Source organism: Procambarus clarkii, chromosome 45, assembly GCF_040958095.1.
Source record: "Procambarus clarkii isolate CNS0578487 chromosome 45, FALCON_Pclarkii_2.0, whole genome shotgun sequence".
Classification (NCBI taxonomy): Eukaryota; Metazoa; Arthropoda; class Malacostraca; order Decapoda; family Cambaridae; genus Procambarus; species Procambarus clarkii.
Genome location: NC_091194.1, coordinates 38156173 through 38180651, shown reverse-complemented (window position 1 = coordinate 38180651; position 24479 = coordinate 38156173).

Here is a 24479-nt window from a genome sequence, read left to right as displayed (position 1 = left end):
AATTTGAAACTGAAAATAGGTGCAGAGAGTCAGAATTCGGCTCAAAAATCACGCTCAGGAGTCAAATTTCCGACATTTCAGACATTTTAAAAACTGCAGGGGGGTTAGGCAAAATATGACCCATCGCCGTTTTCAGTAATTGGCATATTTTCGGTATGAAACGTCGTAATTTGAAACTGAAAATAGGTGCAGAGAGACAGAATTCGGATAAAAAAATCACGCTCAGGAGTCAAATTTCCGACATTTCAGACATTTTGAAAACTGCAGCGGGGTTTGGGCAAAATATGACCCATCGCCGTTTACAGTAATTGGCATATTTTCGGTATGAAACGTCGTAATTTGAAACTGAAAATAGGTGCAGAGTCAGAATTCGGCTCAAAAATCACGCTCAGGAGTCAAATTTCCGACATTTCAGACAATTTGAAAACTGCAGGGGGGTTTGGGCAAAATATGACCCATCGCTGTTTACAGTAATTGGCATATTTTCGGTATGAAACGTCGTAATTTGAAACTGAAAATAGGTGCAGAGTGTCAGAATTCGGCTCAAAAATCACGCTCAGGAGTCAAATTTCCGACATTTCAGACATTTTAAAAACTGCAGGGGGGTTTGGGCAAAATATGACCCATCGCTGTTTACAGTAATTGGCATATTTTCGGAATGAAACGTCGTAATTTGAAACTGAAAATTGGTGCAGAGAGTCAGAATTGGGCTCAAAAATCACGCTCACGAGTCAAATTTCCGACATTTCACACATTTTAAAAACTGCAGGGGGGTTTGGGCAAAATATGACCCATCGCCGTTTTCAGTAATTGGCCTATTTTCGGTATAAAAATTCGTAATTTGAAACTGAAAAAAGGTGCAGAGAGTCAAAATTCGGCTCAAAAATCACGCTCAGGAGTCAAATTTCCGACATTTCAGACATTTTGAAAACTGCAGGGGGGTTTGGGCAAAATATGACCCATCGCCGTTTTCAGTAATTGGCATATTTTCGGTATGAAACGTCGTAATATGAAACTGAAAATAGGTGCAGAGAGTCAGAATTCGGCTCAAAAAGAACACTCAGGAGTCAAATTTCCGACATTTCAGACATTTTAAAAACTGCAGGGGGGTTTAGGCAAAATATGACCCATTTCCGTTTTCAGTAATTGGCATATGTTCGGTATAAAAAGTCGTAATTTGAAACTGAAAATAGTGCAGAGTCAGAATTCGGCTCAAAAATCACGCTCAGGAGTCAAATTTCCGACATTTCAGACATTTTAAAAACTGCAGGGGGGTTTGGGCAAAATATGACCCATCGCCGTTTTCTGTAATTGGCATATTTTCGGTCTGAAACGTCGTAATTTGAAACTGAAAATAGGTACAGAGAGTCAGAATTCGGCTCAAAAATTACGCTTACGAGTCAAATTTCCGACATTTCAGACATTTTCAAAACTGCAGGGGGGTATTTGGGCAAAATATGACCCATCGCCGTTTTCAGTAATTGGCATATTTTCGGTACGAAACGTCGTAATTTGAAACTGCAAATAGATGCAGAGAGTCAGAATTCGGCTCAATAATCACGTTCAGGAGTCAAATTTCCGACATTTCAGACATTTTGAAAACTGCAGGGGGGTGTTTGGGCAAAATATGACCCATCGCTGTTTTCAGTAATTGGCATATTTTCGATATAAAAAGTCGTAATTTGAAACTGAAAATAGGTGCAGAGAGTCAGAATTCGGATAAAAAATCACGCTCAGGAGTCAAATTTCCGACATTTCAGACATTTTAAAAACTGCAGGAGGGTTTGGGCAAAATATGACCCATCGCCGTTTACAGTAATTGGCATATTTTCGGAATGAAACGTCGTAATTTGAAACTGAAAATAGGTGCAGAGAGTCAGAATTCGGCTCAAAAATCACGCTCAGGAGTCAAATTTCCGACATTCCAGACATTTTAAAAACTGCAGGGGGGTTTAGGCAAAATATGACCCATCGCCGTTTTCAGTAATTGGCATATTTTCGGTATGAAACGTCGTAATTTGAAACTCAAAATAGGTGCAGAGTGTCAGAATTCGGCTCAAAAATCACGCTCAGGAGTCTTATTTTACGACATTTCAGACATTTTAAAAACTGCAGGGGGATTTGGCAAAATATGACCCATCGCCGTTTTCAGTAATTGGCATACTTTCGGTATAAAAAGTCGTAATATGAAACTGAAAATAGGTACAGAGAGTCAGAATTCGGCTCAAAAGTCACGCTCAGGAGTCAAATTTCAGACATTTCAGACATTTTGAAAACTGCAGGGGGGTTTAGGCAAAATATGACCCAGCGCCGTTTTCAATAATTGGCATATTTTCGGTATGAAACGTCATAATTTGAAACTGAAAATAGGTGCAGAGAGTCAGAATTCGGCTCAAAAATCACGCTCATGAGTAAAATTTCCGACATTTCAGACATTTTAAGAACTGCAAGGGGGATTGGGCAAAATATGACCCATCGCTGTTCACAGTAATTAGCATATTTTCGGTATGAAACGTCGTAATTTGAAACTGAAAATAGGTGCAGAGAGTCAGAATTCGGCTCAAAAATCACACTCAGGAGTCAAACTTCCGACATTTCAGACATTTTGAAAACTGCAGGGGGGTTTGGGCAAAATATGACCCATCGCCGTTTTCAGTAATTGGCATATTTTCGGTACGAAACGTCGTAATTTGAAACTGCAAATAGGTGCAGAGAGTCAGAATTCGGCTCAATAATCACGTTCAGGAGTCAAATTTCCGTCATTTCAGACATTTTGAAAACTGCAGGGGGGTTAGGCAAAATATGACCCATCGCCGTTTTCAGTAATTGGCATATTTTCGGTATGAAACGTCGTAATTTGAAACTGAAAATAGGTGCAGAGTGTCAGAATTCAGCTCAAAAATCACGCTCAGGAGTCAAATATCCGAAATTTCAGACATTTTGAAAACTACAGGGGGGTTTGGGCAAAATATGACCCATCGCCGTTTTCAGTAATTGGCATATTTTCGGTACGAAACGTCGTAATTTGAAACTGAAAATAGGTGCAGAGAGACAGAATTCGGATAAAAAAATTACGCTCAGGAGTCAAATTTCCGACATTTCAGACATTTTGAAAACTGCAGCGGGGTTTGGGCAAAATATGACCCATCGCCGTTTACAGTAATTGGCATATTTTCGGTATGAAACGTCGTAATTTGAAACTGAAAATAGGTGCAGAGTCAGAATTCGGCTCAAAAATCACGCTCAGGAGTCAAATTTTCGACATTTCAGACAATTTGAAAACTGCAGGGGGGTTTGGGCAAAATATGACCCATCGCTGTTTACAGTAATTGGCATATTTTCGGTATGAAACGTCGTAATTTGAAACTGAAAATAGGTGCAGAGTGTCAGAATTCGGCTCAAAAATCACGCTCAGGAGTCAAATTTCCGACATTTCAGACATTTTGAAAACTGCAGGGGGGTTTGGGCAAAATATGACCCATCGCTGTTTACAGTAATTGGCATATTTTCGGAATGAAACGTCGTAATTTGAAACTGAAAATTGGTGCAGAGAGTCAGAATTGGGCTCAAAAATCACGCTCACGAGTCAAATTTCCGACATTTCACACATTTTAAAAACTGCAGGGGGGTTTGGGCAAAATATGACCCATCGCCGTTTTCAGTAATTGGCCTATTTTCGGTATAAAAATTCGTAATTTGAAACTGAAAAAAGGTGCAGAGAGTCTAAATTCGGCTCAAAAATCACGCTCAGGAGTCAAATTTCCGACATTTCAGACATTTTGAAAACTGCAGGGGGGTTTGGGCAAAATATGACCCATCGCCGTTTTCAGTAATTGCCATATTTTCGGTATGAAACGTCGTAATATGAAACTGAAAATAGGTGCAGAGAGTCAGAATTCGGCTCAAAAAGAACACTCAGGAGTCAAATTTCCGACATTTCAGACATTTTAAAAACTGCAGGGGGGTTTAGGCAAAATATGACCCATTTCCGTTTTCAGTAATTGGCATATTTTCGGTATAAAAAGTCGTAATTTGAAACTGAAAATAGTGCAGAGTCAGAATTCGGCTCAAAAATCACGCTCAGGAGTCAAATTTCCGACATTTCAGACATTTTAAAAACTGCAGGGGGGTTTGGGCAAAATATGACCCATCGCCGTTTTCTGTAATTGGCATATTTTCGGTCTGAAACGTCGTAATTTGAAACTGAAAATAGGTACAGAGAGTCAGAATTCGGCTCAAAAATTACGCTTAGGAGTCAAATTTCCGACATTTCAGACATTTTCAAAACTGCAGGGGGGTATTTGGGCAAAATATGACCCATCGCCGTTTTCAGTAATTGGCATATTTTCGGTACGAAACGTCGTAATTTGAAACTGCAAATAGATGCAGAGAGTCAGAATTCGGCTCAATAATCACGTTCAGGAGTCAAATTTCCGACATTTCAGACATTTTGAAAACTGCAGGGGGGTGTTTGGGCAAAATATGACCCATCGCTGTTTTCAGTAATTGGCATATTTTCGATATAAAAAGTCGTAATTTGAAACTGAAAATAGGTGCAGAGAGTCAGAATTCGGATAAAAAATCACGCTCAGGAGTCAAATTTCCGACATTTCAGACATTTTAAAAACTGCAGGAGGGTTTGGGCAAAATATGACCCATCGCCGTTTACAGTAATTGGCATATTTTCGGAATGAAACGACGTAATTTGAAACTGAAAATAGGTGCAGAGAGTCAGAATTCGGCTCAAAAATCACGCTCAGGAGTCAAATTTCCGACATTCCAGACATTTTAAAAACTGCAGGGGGGTTTTGGCAAAATATGACCCATCGCCGTTTTCAGTAATTGGCATATTTTCGGTATGAAACGTCGTAATTTGAAACTCAAAATAGGTGCAGAGTGTCAGAATTCGGCTCAAAAATCACGCTCAGGAGTCTAATTTCCGACATTTCAGACATTTTAAAAACTGCAGGGGGATTTGGGCAAAATATGACCCATCGCCGTTTTCAGTAATTGGCATACTTTCGGTATAAAAAGTCGTAATATGAAACTGAAAATAGGTACAGAGAGTCAGAATTCGGCTCAAAAGTCACGCTCAGGAGTCAAATTTCAGACATTTCAGACATTTTGAAAACTGCAGGGGGGTTTAGGCAAAATTTGACCCAGCGCCGTTTTCAATAATTGGCATATTTTCGGTATGAAACGTCATAATTTGAAACTGAAAATAGGTGCAGAGAGTCAGAATTCGGCTCAAAAATCACGCTCATGAGTAAAATTTCCGACATTTCAGACATTTTAAGAACTGCAAGGGGGATTGGGCAAAATATGACCCATCGCTGTTCACAGTAATTAGCATATTTTCGGTATGAAACGTCGTAATTTGAAACTGAAAATAGGTGCAGAGAGTCAGAATTCGGCTCAAAAATCACACTCAGGAGTCAAACTTCCGACATTTCAGACATTTTGAAAACTGCAGGGGGGTTTGGGCAAAATATGACCCATCGCCGTTTTCAGTAATTGGCATATTTTCGGTACGAAACGTCGTAATTTGAAACTGCAAATAGGTGCAGAGAGTCAGAATTCGGCTCAAAAATCACACTCAGGAGTCAAACTTCCGACATTTCAGACATTTTGAAAACTGCAGGGGGGTTTGGGCAAAATATGACCCATCGCCGTTTTCAGTAATTGGCATATTTTCGGAATGAAACTTCGTAATTTGAAACTGAAAATAGGTGCAGAGAGTCAGAATTCGGCTCAAAAATCACGCTCAGGAGTCAAATTTCCGACATTTCAGACATTTTAAAAACTGCAGGGGGGTTAGGCAAAATATGACCCATCGCCGTTTTCAGTAATTGGCATATTTTCGGTATGAAACGTCGTAATTTGAAACTGAAAATAGGTGCAGAGTGTCAGAATTCGGCTCAAAAATCACGCTCAGGAGTCAAATATCCGAAATTTCAGACATTTTGAAAACTACAGGGGGGTTTGGGCAAAATATGACCCATCGCCGTTTTCAGTAATTGGCATATTTTCGGTACGAAACGTCGTAATTTGAAACTGAAAATAGGTGCAGAGAGACAGAATTCGGATAAAAAAATCACGCTCAGGAGTCAAATTTCCGACATTTCAGACATTTTGAAAACTGCAGCGGGGTTTGGGCAAAATATGACCCATCGCCGTTTACAGTAATTGGCATATTTTCGGTATGAAACGTCGTAATTTGAAACTGAAAATAGGTGCAGAGTCAGAATTCGGCTCAAAAATCACGCTCAGGAGTCAAATTTCCGACATTTCAGACAATTTGAAAACTGCAGGGGGGTTTGGGCAAAATATGACCCATCGCTGTTTACAGTAATTGGCATATTTTCGGTATGAAACGTCGTAATTTGAAACTGAAAATAGGTGCAGAGTGTCAGAATTCGGCTCAAAAATCACGCTCAGGAGTCAAATTTCCGACATTTCAGACATTTTGAAAACTGCAGCGGGGTTTGGGCAAAATATGACCCATCGCCGTTTACAGTAATTGGCATATTTTCGGTATGAAACGTCGTAATTTGAAACTGAAAATAGGTGCAGAGTGTCAGAATTCGGCTCAAAAATCACGCTCAGGAGTCAAATTTCCGACATTTCAGACATTTTAAAAACTGCAGGGGGATTTGGGCAAAATATGACCCATCGCCGTTTACAGTAATTGGCATATTTTCGGTATGAAACGTCGTAATTTGAAACTGAAAATAGGTGCAGAGTCAGAATTCGGCTCAAAAATCACGCTCAGGAGTCAAATTTCCGACATTTCAGAAATTTTGCAAACTACAAGGGGGTTTGGGCAAAATATGACCCATCGCCGTTTTCAGTAATTGGCATATTTTCGGTATAAAAAGTCGTAATTTGAAACTGAAAAAAGGTGCAGAGAGTCTGAATTCGGCTCAAAAATCCCGCTCAGGTGTCAAATTTCCGACATTTCAGACATTTTGAAAACTGCAGGGGGGTTTGGGTAAAATATGACCCATTGCCGTTTTCAGTAATTGTCATATTTTCGGTATAAAAAGTCGTAATTTGAAACTGAAAATAGGTGCAGAGAGTGAGAATTCGGCTCAAAAATCACGCTCAGGAGTCAAATATCCGAAATTTCAGACATTTTGAAAACTACAGGGGGGTTTGGGCAAAATATGACCCATCGCCGTTTTCAGTAATTGGCATATTTTCGGTACGAAACGTCGTAATTTGAAACTGAAAATAGGTGCAGAGAGACAGAATTCGGATAAAAAAATCACGCTCAGGAGTCAAATTTCCGACATTTCAGACATTTTGAAAACTGCAGCGGGGTTTGGGCAAAATATGACCCATCGCCGTTTACAGTAATTGGCATATTTTCGGTATGAAACGTCGTAATTTGAAACTGAAAATAGGTGCAGAGTCAGAATTCGGCTCAAAAATCACGCTCAGGAGTCAAATTTCCGACATTTCAGACAATTTGAAAACTGCAGAGGGGTTTGGGCAAAATATGACCCATCGCTGTTTACAGTAATTGGCATATTTTCGGTATGAAACGTCGTAATTTGAAACTGAAAATAGGTGCAGAGTGTCAGAATTCGGCTCAAAAATCACGCTCAGGAGTCAAATTTCCGACATTTCAGACATTTTAAAAACTGCAGGGGGGTTTGGGCAAAATATGACCCATCGCTGTTTACAGTAATTGGCATATTTTCGGAATGAAACGTCGTAATTTGAAACTGAAAATTGGTGCAGAGAGTCAGAATTGGGCTCAAAAATCACGCTCACGAGTCAAATTTCCGACATTTCACACATTTTAAAAACTGCAGGGGGGTTTGGGCAAAATATGACCCATCGCCGTTTTCAGTAATTGGCCTATTTTCGGTATAAAAATTCGTAATTTGAAACTGAAAAAAGGTGCAGAGAGTCAAAATTCGGCTCAAAAATCACGCTCAGGAGTCAAATTTCCGACATTTCAGACATTTTGAAAACTGCAGGGGGGTTTGGGCAAAATATGACCCATCGCCGTTTTCAGTAATTGGCATATTTTCGGTATGAAACGTCGTAATATGAAACTGAAAATAGGTGCAGAGAGTCAGAATTCGGCTCAAAAAGAACACTCAGGAGTCAAATTTCCGACATTTCAGACATTTTAAAAACTGCAGGGGGGTTTAGGCAAAATATGACCCATTTCCGTTTTCAGTAATTGGCATATTTTCGGTATAAAAAGTCGTAATTTGAAACTGAAAATAGTGCAGAGTCAGAATTCGGCTCAAAAATCACGCTCAGGAGTCAAATTTCCGACATTTCAGACATTTTAAAAACTGCAGGGGGGTTTGGGCAAAATATGACCCATCGCCGTTTTCTGTAATTGGCATATTTTCGGTCTGAAACGTCGTAATTTGAAACTGAAAATAGGTACAGAGAGTCAGAATTCGGCTCAAAAATTACGCTTAGGAGTCAAATTTCCGACATTTCAGACATTTTCAAAACTGCAGGGGAACATTTGGGCAAAATATGACCCATCGCCGTTTTCAGTAATTGACATATTTTCGGTACAAAACGTCGTAATTTGAAACTGCAAATAGATGCAGAGAGTCAGAATTCGGCTCAATAATCACGTTCAGGAGTCAAATTTCCGACATTTCAGACATTTTGAAAACTGCAGGGGGGTTTAGGCAAAATATGACCCAGCGCCGTTTTCAATAATTGGCATATTTTCGGTATGAAACGTCATAATTTGAAACTGAAAATAGGTGCAGAGAGTCAGAATTCGGCTCAAAAATCACGCTCATGAGTAAAATTTCCGACATTTCAGACATTTTAAGAACTGCAAGGGGGATTGGGCAAAATATGACCCATCGCTGTTCACAGTAATTAGCATATTTTCGGTATGAAACGTCGTAATTTGAAACTGAAAATAGGTGCAGAGAGTCAGAATTCGGCTCAAAAATCACACTCAGGAGTCAAACTTCCGACATTTCAGATATTTTGAAAACTGCAGGGGGGTGTTTGGGCAAAATATGACCCATCGCCGTTTACAGTAATTGGCATATTTTCGGAATGAAACTTCGTAATTTGAAACTGAAAATAGGTGCAGAGAGTCAGAATTCGGCTCAAAAATCACGCTCAGGAGTCAAATTTCCGACATTTCAGACATTTTAAAAACTGCAGGGGGGTTAGGCAAAATATGACCCATCGCCGTTTTCAGTAATTGGCATATTTTCGGTATGAAACGTCGTAATTTGAAACTGAAAATAGGTGCAGAGTGTCAGAATTCGGCTCAAAAATCACGCTCAGGAGTCAAATATCCGAAATTTCAGACATTTTGAAAACTACAGGGGGGTTTGGGCAAAATATGACCCATCGCCGTTTTCAGTAATTGGCATATTTTCGGTACGAAACGTCGTAATTTGAAACTGAAAATAGGTGCAGAGAGACAGAATTCGGATAAAAAAATCACGCTCAGGAGTCAAATTTCCGACATTTCAGACATTTTGAAAACTGCAGCGGGGTTTGGGCAAAATATGACCCATCGCCGTTTACAGTAATTGGCATATTTTCGGTATGAAACGTCGTAATTTGAAACTGAAAATAGGTGCAGAGTCAGAATTCGGCTCAAAAATCACGCTCAGGAGTCAAATTTCCGACATTTCAGACAATTTGAAAACTGCAGGGGGGTTTGGGCAAAATATAACCCATCGCTGTTTACAGTAATTGGCATATTTTCGGTATGAAACGTCGTAATTTGAAACTGAAAATAGGTGCAGAGTGTCAGAATTCGGCTCAAAAATCACGCTCAGGAGTCAAATTTCCGACATTTCAGACATTTTGAAAACTGCAGCGGGGTTTGGGCAAAATATGACCCATCGCCGTTTACAGTAATTGGCATATTTTCGGTATGAAACGTCGTAATTTGAAACTGAAAATAGGTGCAGAGTGTCAGAATTCGGCTCAAAAATCACGCTCAGGAGTCAAATTTCCGACATTTCAGACATTTTAAAAACTGCAGGGGGATTTGGGCAAAATATGACCCATCGCCGTTTACAGTAATTGGCATATTTTCGGTATGAAACGTCGTAATTTGAAACTGAAAATAGGTGCAGAGTCAGAATTCGGCTCAAAAATCACGCTCAGGAGTCAAATTTCCGACATTTCAGACATTTTGAAAACTGCAGCGGGGTTTGGGCAAAATATGACCCATCGCCGTTTACAGTAATTGGCATATTTTCGGTATGAAACGTCGTAATTTGAAACTGAAAATAGGTGCAGAGTGTCAGAATTCGGCTCAAAAATCACGCTCAGGAGTCAAATTTCCGACATTTCAGACATTTTAAAAACTGCAGGGGGATTTGGGCAAAATATGACCCATCGCCGTTTACAGTAATTGGCATATTTTCGGTATGAAACGTCGTAATTTGAAACTGAAAATAGGTGCAGAGTCAGAATTCGGCTCAAAAATCACGCTCAGGAGTCAAATTTCCGACATTTCAGACAATTTGAAAACTGCAGGGGGGTTTGGGCAAAATATGACCCATCGCTGTTTACAGTAATTGGAATATTCTCGGTATGAAACGTCGTAATTTGAAACTGAAAATAGGTGCAGGGAGTCAGAATTTGGCTCAAAAATCACGCTCAGGAGTCAAATTTCCGACATTTCAGAAATTTTGCAAACTACAAGGGGGTTTGGGCAAAATATGACCCATCGCCGTTTTCAGTAATTGGCATATTTTCGGTATAAAAAGTCGTAATTTGAAACTGAAAATAGGTGCAGAGAGTCAGAATTCGGCTCAAAAATCACGCTCAGGAGTCAAATTTCCGACATTTCAGACATTTAAAAAACTACAGGGGGTTTGGGTAAAATATTACCCATCGCTGTTTTCAGTAATTGGCATATTTTCGGTATAAAAAGTCGTAATTTGAAACTGAAAAAAGGTGCAGAGAGTCTGAATTCGGCTCAAAAATCCCGCTCAGGTGTCAAATTTCCGACATTTCAGACATTTTGAAAACTGCAGGGGGGTTTGGGTAAAATATGACCCATTGCCGTTTTCAGTAATTGTCATATTTTCGGTATAAAAAGTCGTAATTTGAAACTGAAAATAGGTGCAGAGAGTGAGAATTCGGCTCAAAAATCACGCTCAGGAGTCAAATATCCGAAATTTCAGACATTTTGAAAACTACAGGGGGGTTTGGGCAAAATATGACCCATCGCCGTTTTCAGTAATTGGCATATTTTCGGTACGAAACTTCGTAATTTGAAACTGAAAATAGGTGCAGAGAGACAGAATTCGGATAAACAAATCACGCTCAGGAGTCAAATTTCCGACATTTCAGACATTTTGAAAACTGCAGCGGGGTTTGGGCAAAATATGACCCATCGCCGTTTACAGTAATTGGCATATTTTCGGTATGAAACGTCGTAATTTGAAACTGAAAATAGGTGCAGAGTCAGAATTCGGCTCAAAAATCACGCTCAGGAGTCAAATTTCCGACATTTCAGACAATTTGAAAACTGCAGGGGGGTTTGGGCAAAATATGACCCATCGCTGTTTACAGTAATTGGCATATTTTCGGTATGAAACGTCGTAATTTGAAACTGAAAATAGGTGCAGAGTGTCAGAATTCGGCTCAAAAATCACGCTCAGGAGTCAAATTTCCGACATTTCAGACATTTTAAAAACTGCAGGGGGGTTTGGGCAAAATATGACCCATCGCTGTTTACAGTAATGGGCATATTTTCGGAATGAAACGTCGTAATTTGAAACTGAAAATTGGTGCAGAGAGTCAGAATTGGGCTCAAAAATCACGCTCACGAGTCAAATTTCCGACATTTCACACATTTTAAAAACTGCAGGGGGGTTTGGGCAAAATATGACCCATCGCCGTTTTCAGTAATTGGCCTATTTTCGGTATAAAAATTCGTAATTTGAAACTGAAAAAAGGTGCAGAGAGTCAAAATTCGGCTCAAAAATCACGCTCAGGAGTCAAATTTCTGACATTTCAGACATTTTGAAAACTGCAGGGGGGTTTGGGCAAAATATGACCCATCGCCGTTTTCAGTAATTGGCATATTTTCGGTATGAAACGTCGTAATATGAAACTGAAAGTAGGTGCAGAGAGTCAGAATTCGGCTCAAAAAGAACACTCAGGAGTCAAATTTCCGACATTTCAGACATTTTAAAAACTACAGGGGGGCTTAGGCAAAATATGACCCATTTCCGTTTTCAGTAATTGGCATATTTTCGGTATAAAAAGTCGTAATTTGAAACTGAAAATAGTGCAGAGTCAGAATTCGGCTCAAAAATCACGCTCAGGAGTCAAATTTCCGACATTTCAGACATTTTAAAAACTGCAGGGGGGTTTGGGCAAAATATGACCCATCGCCGTTTTCTGTAATTGGCATATTTTCGGTCTGAAACGTCGTAATTTGAAACTGAAAATAGGTACAGAGAGTCAGAATTCGGCTCAAAAATTACGCTTACGAGTCAAATTTCCGACATTTCAGACATTTTCAAAACTGCAGGGGGGTATTTGGGCAAAATATGACCCATCGCCGTTTTCAGTAATTGGCATATTTTCGGTACGAAACGTCGTAATTTGAAACTGCAAATAGATGCAGAGAGTCAGAATTCGGCTCAATAATCACGTTCAGGAGTCAAATTTCCGACATTTCAGACATTTTGAAAACTGCAGGGGGGTGTTTGGGCAAAATATGACCCATCGCTGTTTTCAGTAATTGGCATATTTTCGATATAAAAAGTCGTAATTTGAAACTGAAAATAGGTGCAGAGAGTCAGAATTCGGATAAAAAATCACGCTCAGGAGTCAAATTTCCGACATTTCAGACATTTTAAAAACTGCAGGAGGGTTTGGGCAAAATATGACCCATCGCCGTTTACAGTAATTGGCATATTTTCGGAATGAAACGTCGTAATTTGAAACTGAAAATAGGTGCAGAGAGTCAGAATTCGGCTCAAAAATCACGCTCAGGAGTCAAATTTCCGACATTCCAGACATTTTAAAAACTGCAGGGGGGTTTAGGCAAAATATGACCCATCGCCGTTTTCAGTAATTGGCATATTTTCGGTATGAAACGTCGTAATATGAAACTCAAAATAGGTGCAGAGTGTCAGAATTCGGCTCAAAAATCACGCTCAGGAGTCTAATTTCCGACATTTCAGACATTTTAAAAACTGCAGGGGGATTTGGGCAAAATATGACCCATCGCCGTTTTCAGTAATTGGCATACTTTCGGTATAAAAAGTCGTAATATGAAACTGAAAATAGGTACAGAGAGTCAGAATTCGGCTCAAAAGTCACGCTCAGGAGTCAAATTTCAGACATTTCAGACATTTTGAAAACTGCAGGGGGGTTTAGGCAAAATATGACCCAGCGCCGTTTTCAATAATTGGCATATTTTCGGTATGAAACGTCATAATTTGAAACTGAAAATAGGTGCAGAGAGTCAGAATTCGGCTCAAAAATCACGCTCATGAGTAAAATTTCCGACATTTCAGACATTTTAAGAACTGCAAGGGGGATTGGGCAAAATATGACCCATCGCTGTTCACAGTAATTAGCATATTTTCGGTATGAAACGTCGTAATTTGAAACTGAAAATAGGTGCAGAGAGTCAGAATTCGGCTCAAAAATCACCCTCAGGAGTCAAACTTCCGACATTTCAGACATTTTGAAAACTGCAGGGGGGTTTGGGCAAAATATGACCCATCGCCGTTTTCAGTAATTGGCATATTTTCGGTACGAAACGTCGTAATTTGAAACTGCAAATAGGTGCAGAGAGTCAGAATTCGGCTCAATAATCACGTTCAGGAGTCAAATTTCCGTCATTTCAGACATTTTGAAAACTGCAGGGGGGTGTTTGGGCAAAATATGACCCATCGCCGTTTACAGTAATTGGCATATTTTCGGAATGAAACTTCGTAATTTGAAACTGAAAATAGGTGCAGAGAGTCAGAATTCGGCTCAAAAATCACGCTCAGGAGTCAAATTTCCGACATTTCAGACATTTTAAAAACTGCAGGGGGATTTGGGCAAAATATGACCCATCGCCGTTTACAGTAATTGGCATATTTTCGGTATGAAACGTCGTAATTTGAAACTGAAAATAGGTGCAGAGTCAGAATTCGGCTCAAAAATCACGCTCAGGAGTCAAATTTCCGACATTTCAGACAATTTGAAAACTGCAGGGGGGTTTGGGCAAAATATGACCCATCGCTGTTTACAGTAATTGGAATATTCTCGGTATGAAACGTCGTAATTTGAAACTGAAAATAGGTGCAGGGAGTCAGAATTTGGCTCAAAAATCACGCTCAGGAGTCAAATTTCCGACATTTCAGAAATTTTGCAAACTACAAGGGGGTTTGGGCAAAATATGACCCATCGCCGTTTTCAGTAATTGGCATATTTTCGGTATAAAAAGTCGTAATTTGAAACTGAAAATAGGTGCAGAGAGTCAGAATTCGGCTCAAAAATCACGCTCAGGAGTCAAATTTCCGACATTTCAGACATTTAAAAAACTACAGGGGGTTTGGGTAAAATATTACCCATCGCTGTTTTCAGTAATTGGCATATTTTCGGTATAAAAAGTCGTAATTTGAAACTGAAAAAAGGTGCAGAGAGTCTGAATTCGGCTCAAAAATCCCGCTCAGGTGTCAAATTTCCGACATTTCAGACATTTTGAAAACTGCAGGGGGGTTTGGGTAAAATATGACCCATTGCCGTTTTCAGTAATTGTCATATTTTCGGTATAAAAAGTCGTAATTTGAAACTGAAAATAGGTGCAGAGAGTGAGAATTCGGCTCAAAAATCACGCTCAGGAGTCAAATATCCGAAATTTCAGACATTTTGAAAACTACAGGGGGGTTTGGGCAAAATATGACCCATCGCCGTTTTCAGTAATTGGCATATTTTCGGTACGAAACTTCGTAATTTGAAACTGAAAATAGGTGCAGAGAGACAGAATTCGGATAAACAAATCACGCTCAGGAGTCAAATTTCCGACATTTCAGACATTTTGAAAACTGCAGCGGGGTTTGGGCAAAATATGACCCATCGCCGTTTACAGTAATTGGCATATTTTCGGTATGAAACGTCGTAATTTGAAACTGAAAATAGGTGCAGAGTCAGAATTCGGCTCAAAAATCACGCTCAGGAGTCAAATTTCCGACATTTCAGACAATTTGAAAACTGCAGGGGGGTTTGGCCAAAATATGACCCATCGCTGTTTACAGTAATTGGCATATTTTCGGTATGAAACGTCGTAATTTGAAACTGAAAATAGGTGCAGAGTGTCAGAATTCGGCTCAAAAATCACGCTCAGGAGTCAAATTTCCGACATTTCAGACATTTTAAAAACTGCAGGGGGGTTTGGGCAAAATATGACCCATCGCTGTTTACAGTAATGGGCATATTTTCGGAATGAAACGTCGTAATTTGAAACTGAAAATTGGTGCAGAGAGTCAGAATTGGGCTCAAAAATCACGCTCACGAGTCAAATTTCCGACATTTCACACATTTTAAAAACTGCAGGGGGGTTTGGGCAAAATATGACCCATCGCCGTTTTCAGTAATTGGCCTATTTTCGGTATAAAAATTCGTAATTTGAAACTGAAAAAAGGTGCAGAGAGTCAAAATTCGGCTCAAAAATCACGCTCAGGAGTCAAATTTCTGACATTTCAGACATTTTGAAAACTGCAGGGGGGTTTGGGCAAAATATGACCCATCGCCGTTTTCAGTAATTGGCATATTTTCGGTATGAAACGTCGTAATATGAAACTGAAAATAGGTGCAGAGAGTCAGAATTCGGCTCAAAAAGAACACTCAGGAGTCAAATTTCCGACATTTCAGACATTTTAAAAACTACAGGGGGGTTTAGGCAAAATATGACCCATTTCCGTTTTCAGTAATTGGCATATTTTCGGTATAAAAAGTCGTAATTTGAAACTGAAAATAGTGCAGAGTCAGAATTCGGCTCAAAAATCACGCTCAGGAGTCAAATTTCCGACATTTCAGACATTTTAAAAACTGCAGGGGGGTTTGGGCAAAATATGACCCATCGCCGTTTTCTGTAATTGGCATATTTTCGGTCTGAAACGTCGTAATTTGAAACTGAAAATAGGTACAGAGAGTCAGAATTCGGCTCAAAAATTACGCTTACGAGTCAAATTTCCGACATTTCAGACATTTTCAAAACTGCAGGGGGGTATTTGGGCAAAATATGACCCATCGCCGTTTTCAGTAATTGGCATATTTTCGGTACGAAACGTCGTAATTTGAAACTGCAAATAGATGCAGAGAGTCAGAATTCGGCTCAATAATCACGTTCAGGAGTCAAATTTCCGACATTTCAGACATTTTGAAAACTGCAGGGGGGTGTTTGGGCAAAATATGACCCATCGCTGTTTTCAGTAATTGGCATATTTTCGATATAAAAAGTCGTAATTTGAAACTGAAAATAGGTGCAGAGAGTCAGAATTCGGATAAAAAATCACGCTCAGGAGTCAAATTTCCGACATTTCAGACATTTTAAAAACTGCAGGAGGGTTTGGGCAAAATATGACCCATCGCCGTTTACAGTAATTGGCATATTTTCGGAATGAAACGTCGTAATTTGAAACTGAAAATAGGTGCAGAGAGTCAGAATTCGGCTCAAAAATCACGCTCAGGAGTCAAATTTCCGACATTCCAGACATTTTAAAAACTGCAGGGGGGTTTAGGCAAAATATGACCCATCGCCGTTTTCAGTAATTGGCATATTTTCGGTATGAAACGTCGTAATATGAAACTCAAAATAGGTGCAGAGTGTCAGAATTCGGCTCAAAAATCACGCTCAGGAGTCTAATTTCCGACATTTCAGACATTTTCAAAACTGCAGGGGGGTATTTGGGCAAAATATGACCCAGCGCCGTTTTCAATAATTGGCATATTTTCGGTATGAAACGTCATAATTTGAAACTGAAAATAGGTGCAGAGAGTCAGAATTCGGCTCAAAAATCACGCTCATGAGTAAAATTTCCGACATTTCAGACATTTTAAGAACTGCAAGGGGGATTGGGCAAAATATGACCCATCGCTGTTCACAGTAATTAGCATATTTTCGGTATGAAACGTCGTAATTTGAAACTGAAAATAGGTGCAGAGAGTCAGAATTCGGCTCAAAAATCACCCTCAGGAGTCAAACTTCCGACATTTCAGACATTTTGAAAACTGCAGGGGGGTTTGGGCAAAATATGACCCATCGCCGTTTTCAGTAATTGGCATATTTTCGGTACGAAACGTCGTAATTTGAAACTGCAAATAGGTGCAGAGAGTCAGAATTCGGCTCAATAATCACGTTCAGGAGTCAAATTTCCGTCATTTCAGACATTTTGAAAACTGCAGGGGGGTGTTTGGGCAAAATATGACCCATCGCCGTTTACAGTAATTGGCATATTTTCGGAATGAAACTTCGTAATTTGAAACTGAAAATAGGTGCAGAGAGTCAGAATTCGGCTCAAAAATCACGCTCAGGAGTCAAATTTCCGACATTTCAGACATTTTAAAAACTGCAGGGGGGTTAGGCAAAATATGACCCATCGCCGTTTTCAGTAATTGGCATATTTTCGGTATGAAACGTCGTAATTTGAAACTGAAAATAGGTGCAGAGTGTCAGAATTCGGCTCAAAAATCACGCTCAGGAGTCAAATATCCGAAATTTCAGACATTTTGAAAACTACAGGGGGGTTTGGGCAAAATATGACCCATCGCCGTTTTCAGTAATTGGCATATTTTCGGTACGAAACGTCGTAATTTGAAACTGAAAATAGGTGCAGAGAGACAGAATTCGGATAAAAAAATCACGCTCAGGAGTCAAATTTCCGACATTTCAGACATTTTGAAAACTGCAGCGGGGTTTGGGCAAAATATGACCCATCGCCGTTTACAGTAATTGGCATATTTTCGGTATGAAACGTCGTAATTTGAAACTGAAAATAGGTGCAGAGTCAGAATTCGGCTCAAAAATCACGCTCAGGAGTCAAATTTCCGACATTTCAGACAATTTGAAAACTGCAGGGGGGTTTGGGCAAAATATAACCCATCGCTGTTTACAGTAATTGGCATATTTTCGGTATGAAACGTCGTAATTTGAAACTGAAAATAGGTGCAGAGTGTCAGAATTCGGCTCAAAAATCACGCTCAGGAGTCAAATTTCCGACATTTCAGACATTTTGAAAACTGCAGCGGGGTTTGGGCAAAATATGACCCATCGCCGTTTACAGTAATTGGCATATTTTCGGTATGAAACGTCGTAATTTGAAACTGAAAATAGGTGCAGAGTGTCAGAATTCGGCTCAAAAATCACGCTCAGGAGTCAAATTTCCGACATTTCAGACATTTTAAAAACTGCAGGGGGATTTGGGCAAAATATGACCCATCGCTGTTTACAGTAATTGGAATATTCTCGGTATGAAACGTCGTAATTTGAAACTGAAAATAGGTGCAGGGAGTCAGAATTTGGCTCAAAAATCACGCTCATGAGTCAAATTTCCGACATTTCAGAAATTTTGCAAACTACAAGGGGGTTTGGGCAAAATATGACCCATCGCCGTTTTCAGTAATTGGCATATTTTCGGTATAAAAAGTCGTAATTTGAAACTGAAAATAGGTGCAGAGAGTCAGAATTCGGCTCAAAAATCACGCTCAGGAGTCAAATTTCCGACATTTCAGACATTTAAAAAACTGCAGGGGGTTTGGGTAAAATATGACCCATCGCTGTTTTCAGTAATTGGCATATTTTCTGTATGAAACTTCGTAATTTGAAACTGAAAAAAGGTGCAGAGAGTCTGAATTCGGCTCAAAAATCCCGCTCAGGTGTCAAATTTCCGACATTTCAGACATTTTGAAAACTGCAGGGGGGTTTGGGTAAAATATGACCCATTGCCGTTTTCAGTAATTGTCATATTTTCGGTATAAAAATTCGTAATTTGAAACTGAAAATAGGTGCAGAGAGTGAGAATTCGGCTCAAAAATCACGCTCAGGAGTCAAATTTCCGACATTTCAGACATTTTGAAAACTGCAGGGGGGTTGGGGAAAAATATGACCCATCGCCTTTTACAGTAATTGGCATATTTTCGGTATGAAACGTCGTAATTTGAAACTGAAAATAGGTGCAGGGAGTCAGAATTTGGCTCAAAAATCACGCTCAGGAGTCAAATTTCCGACATTTCAGACATTTTAAAAACTGCAGGGGGGTTTTGGCAAAACATGACCCATCGCCGTTTTCAGTAATTGGCATATTTTCGGTATGAAAAGTCGTAATTTGAAACTAAAAATAGGTGCAGAGAGTCAGAATTCGGCTCAAAAGTCACGCTCATGATTCAAATTTCCGACATTTCAGACATTTGGAAAACTGCAGGGGGGTTTGGGCAAAATATGACCCATAGCCGTTTTCAGTAATTGGCATATTTTCGGTATAAAAGGTCGTAATTTGAAACTGAAAATAGGTGCAGAGAGTAAGCATTCGGATAAAAAGTCACGTTCAGGAGTCAATTTTCCGACATTTCAGACATTTTGAAAACTGCAGGGGGGTTTGCGCAAAATATGACCCATCGCTGTTTACAGTAATTAGCATATTTTCGGTATGAAACGTCGTAATTTGAAACTGAAAATAGGTGCAGAGAGTCAGAATTCGGCTCAAAAATCACGCTCATGAGTAAAATTTCCGACATTTCAGACATTTTAAGAACTGCAGGGGGGTTTGGGCAAAATATGACCCATTGCCGTTTACAGTAATTTGCATATTTTCGGTATGAAACGTCGTAATTTGAAACTGAAAATAGGTGCAGAGAGTCAGAATTCGGCTCAAAAATCACGCTCAGGAGTCAAACTTCCGACATTTCAGACATTTTGAAAACTGCAGGGGGGTTTGGGCAAAATATGACCCATCGCCGTTTTAAGTAATTGGCACATTTTCGGTACGAAACGTCGTAATTTGAAACTGCAAATAGGTGCAGAGAGTCAGAATTCGGCTCAATAATCACGTTCAGGAGTCAAATTTCCGACATTTCAGACATTTTAAAAACTGCAGGAGGGTTTGGGCAAAATATGACCCATCGCCGTTTACAGTAATTGGCATATTTTCGGAATGAAACTTCGTAATTTGAAACTGAAAATAGGTGCAGAGAGTCAGAATTCGGCTCAAAAATCACGCTCAGGAGCCAAATTTCCGACATTTCAGACATTTTAAAAACTGCAGGGGTGTTAGGCAAAATATGACCCATCGCCGTTTTCAGTAATTGGCATATTTTCGGTATGAAACGTCGTAATTTGAAACTGAAAATAGGTGCAGAGTGTCAATATTCGGCTGAAAAATCACGCTCAGGAGTCAAATTTCCGCCATTTCAGACATTTTAAAAACTGCAGGGGGATTTGGGCAAAATATGACCCATCGCCGTTTTCAGTAATTGGCATACTTTCGGTATAAAAAGTCGTAATTTGAAACTGAAAATAGGTGCAGAGAGTCAGAATTCAGCTCAAAAATCACGCCCAGGAGTCAAATTTCCGACATTTCAGACAATTTGAAAACTGCAGGGGGGTTTGGGCAAAATATGACCCATCGCTGTTTACAGTAATTGGAATATTCTCGGTATGAAACGTCGTAATTTGAAACTGAAAATAGGTGCAGAGAGTCAGAATTCGGTTCAAAAATCACGCTCAGGAGTCAAATTTCCGAAATTTCAGACATTTTGAAAACTACAGGGGGGTTTGGGCAAAATATGACCCATTGCCGTTTTCAGTAATTGGCATATTTTCGGTACGAAACGTCGTAATTTGAAACTGAAAATAGGTGCAGAGAGTCAGAATTCGGCTCAAAAATCACGCTCAGGAGTCAAACTTCCGACATTTCAGATATTTTGAAAACTGCAGGGGGGTTTGGGCAAAATATGACCCATCGCCGTTTTAAGTAATTGGCACATTTTCGGTACGAAACGTCGTAATTTGAAACTGCAAATAGGTGCAGAGAGTCAGAATTCGGCTCAATAATCACGTTCAGGAGTCAAATTTCCGACATTTCAGACATTTTAAAAACTGCAGGAGGGTTTGGGCAAAATATGACCCATCGCCGTTTACAGTAATTGGCATATTTTCGGAATGAAACTTCGTAATTTGAAACTGAAAATAGGTGCAGAGAGTCAGAATTCGGCTCAAAAATCACGCTCAGGAGCCAAATTTCCGACATTTCAGACATTTTAAAAACTGCAGGGGTGTTAGGCAAAATATGACCCATCGCCGTTTTCAGTAATTGGCATATTTTCGGTATGAAACGTCGTAATTTGAAACTGAAAATAGGTGCAGAGTGTCAGAATTCGGCTGAAAAATCACGCTCAGGAGTCAAATTTCCGCCATTTCAGACATTTTAAAAACTGCAGGGGGATTTGGGCAAAATATGACCCATCGCCGTTTTCAGTAATTGGCATACTTTCGGTATAAAAAGTCGTAATTTGAAACTGAAAATAGGTGCAGAGAGTCAGAATTCAGCTCAAAAATCACGCCCAGGAGTCAAATTTCCGACATTTCAGACAATTTGAAAACTGCAGGGGGGTTTGGGCAAAATATGACCCATCGCTGTTTACAGTAATTGGAATATTCTCGGTATGAAACGTCGTAATTTGAAACTGAAAATAGGTGCAGAGAGTCAGAATTCGGTTCAAAAATCACGCTCAGGAGTCAAATTTCCGAAATTTCAGACATTTTGAAAACTACAGGGGGGTTTGGGCAAAATATGACCCATTGCCGTTTTCAGTAATTGGCATATTTTCGGTACGAAACGTCGTAATTTGAAACTGAAAATAGGTGCAGAGAGTCAGAATTCGGCTCAAAAATCACGCTCAGGAGTCAAACTTCCGACATTTCAGATATTTTGAAAACTGCAGGGGGGTTTGGGCAAAATATGACCCATCGCCGTTTTAAGTAATTGGCACATTTTCGGTACGAAACGTCGTAATTTGAAACTGCAAATAGGTGCAGAGAGTCAGAATTCGGCTCAATAATCACGTTCAGGAGTCAAATTTCCGACATTTCAGACATTTTAAAAACTGCAGGAGGGTTTGGGCAAAATATGACCCATCGCCGTTTACAGTAATTGGCATATTTTCGGAATGAAACTTCGTAATTTGAAACTGAAAATAGGTGCAGAGAGTCAGAATTCGGCTCAAAAATCACGCTCAGGAGCCAAATTTCCGACATTTCAGACATTTTAAAAACTGCAGGGGGGTTAGGCAAAATATGACCCATCGCCGTTTTCAGTAATTGGCATATTTTCGGTATGAAACGTCGTAATTTGAAACTGAAAATAGGTGCAGAGTGTCTGAATTCGGCTGAAAAATCACGCTCAGGAGTCAAATTTCCGCCATTTCAGACATTTTAAAAACTGCAGGGGGATTTGGGCAAAATATGACCCATCGCCGTTTTCAGTAATTGGCATACTTTCGGTATAAAAAGTCGTAATTTGAAACTGAAAAAAGGTGCAGAGAGTCAGAATTCAGCTCAAAAATCACGCTCAGGAGTCAAATTTCCGACATTTCAGACAATTTGAAAACTGCAGGGGGGTTTGGGCAAAATATGACCCATCGCTGTTTACAGTAATTGGAATATTCTCGGTATGAAACGTCGTAATTTGAAACTGAAAATAGGTGCAGAGAGTCAGAATTCGGTTCAAAAATCACGATCAGGAGTCAAATTTCCGAAATTTCAGACATTTTGAAAACTACAGGGGGGTTTGGGCAAAATATGACCCATTGCCGTTTTCAGTAATTGGCATATTTTCGGTACGAAACGTCGTAATTTGAAACTGAAAATAGGTGCAAAGAGACAGAATTCGGATAAAAAATCACGCTCAGGAGTCAAATTTCCGACATTTCAGACATTTTGAAAACTGCAGCGGGGTTTGGGCAAAATATGACCAATCGCCGTTTACAGTAATTGGCATATTTTCGGTATGAAACGTCGTAATTTGAAACTGAAAATAGGTGCAGAGTCAGAATTCGGCTCAAAAATCACGCTCAGGAGTCAAATTTCCGACATTTCAGACATTTTGAAAACTACAGGGGGGTTTGGGCAAAATATGACCCATCGCCGTTTTCAGTAATTGGCATATTTTCGGTATAAAAAGTCGTAATTTGAAACTGAAAATAGGTGCAGAGAGTCAGAATTTGGCTCAAAAATCACGCTCAGGAGTCAAATTTCCGACATTTCAGACATTTTGAAAACTGCAGGGGGGTTTGGGTAAAATATGACCCATTGCCGTTTTCAGTAATTGTCATATTTTCGGTATAAAAAGTCGTAATTTGAAACTGAAAATAGGTGCAGAGAGTGAGAATTCGGCTCAAAAATCACGCTCAGGAGTCAAATTTCCGACATTTCAGACATTTTGAAAACTGCAGGGGGGTTGGGGAAAAATATGACCCATCGCCTTTTACAGTAATTGGCATATTTTCGGTATGAAACGTCGTAATTTGAAACTGAAAATAGGTGCAGGGAGTCAGAATTTGGCTCAAAAATCACGCTCAGGAGTCAAATTTCCGACATTTCAGACATTTTAAAAACTGCAGGGGGGTTTTGGCAAAACATGACCCATCGCCGTTTTCAGTAATTGGCATATTTTCGGTATGAAAAGTCGTAATTTGAAACTAAAAATAGGTGCAGAGAGTCAGAATTCGGCTCAAAAGTCACGCTCATGATTCAAATTTCCGACATTTCAGACATTTGGAAAACTGCAGGGGGGTTTGGGCAAAATATGACCCATAGCCGTTTTCAGTAATTGGCATATTTTCGGTATAAAAGGTCGTAATTTGAAACTGAAAATAGGTGCAGAGAGTAAGCATTCGGATAAAAAGTCACGTTCAGGAGTCAATTTTCCGACATTTCAGACATTTTGAAAACTGCAGGGGGGTTTGGGCAAAATATGACCCATCGCTGTTTACAGTAATTAGCATATTTTCGGTATGAAACGTCGTAATTTGAAACTGAAAATAGGTGCAGAGAGTCAGAATTCGGCTCAAAAATCACGCTCATGAGTAAAATTTCCGACATTTCAGACATTTTAAGAACTGCAGGGGGGTTTGGGCAAAATATGACCCATTGCCGTTTACAGTAATTTGCATATTTTCGGTATGAAACGTCGTAATTTGAAACTGAAAATAGGTGCAGAGAGTCAGAATTCGGCTCAAAAATCACGCTCAGGAGTCAAACTTCCGACATTTCAGACATTTTGAAAACTGCAGGGGGGTTTGGGCAAAATATGACCCATCGCCGTTTTAAGTAATTGGCACATTTTCGGTACGAAACGTCGTAATTTGAAACTGCAAATAGGTGCAGAGAGTCAGAATTCGGCTCAATAATCACGTTCAGGAGTCAAATTTCCGACATTTCAGACATTTTAAAAACTGCAGGAGGGTTTGGGCAAAATATGACCCATCGCCGTTTACAG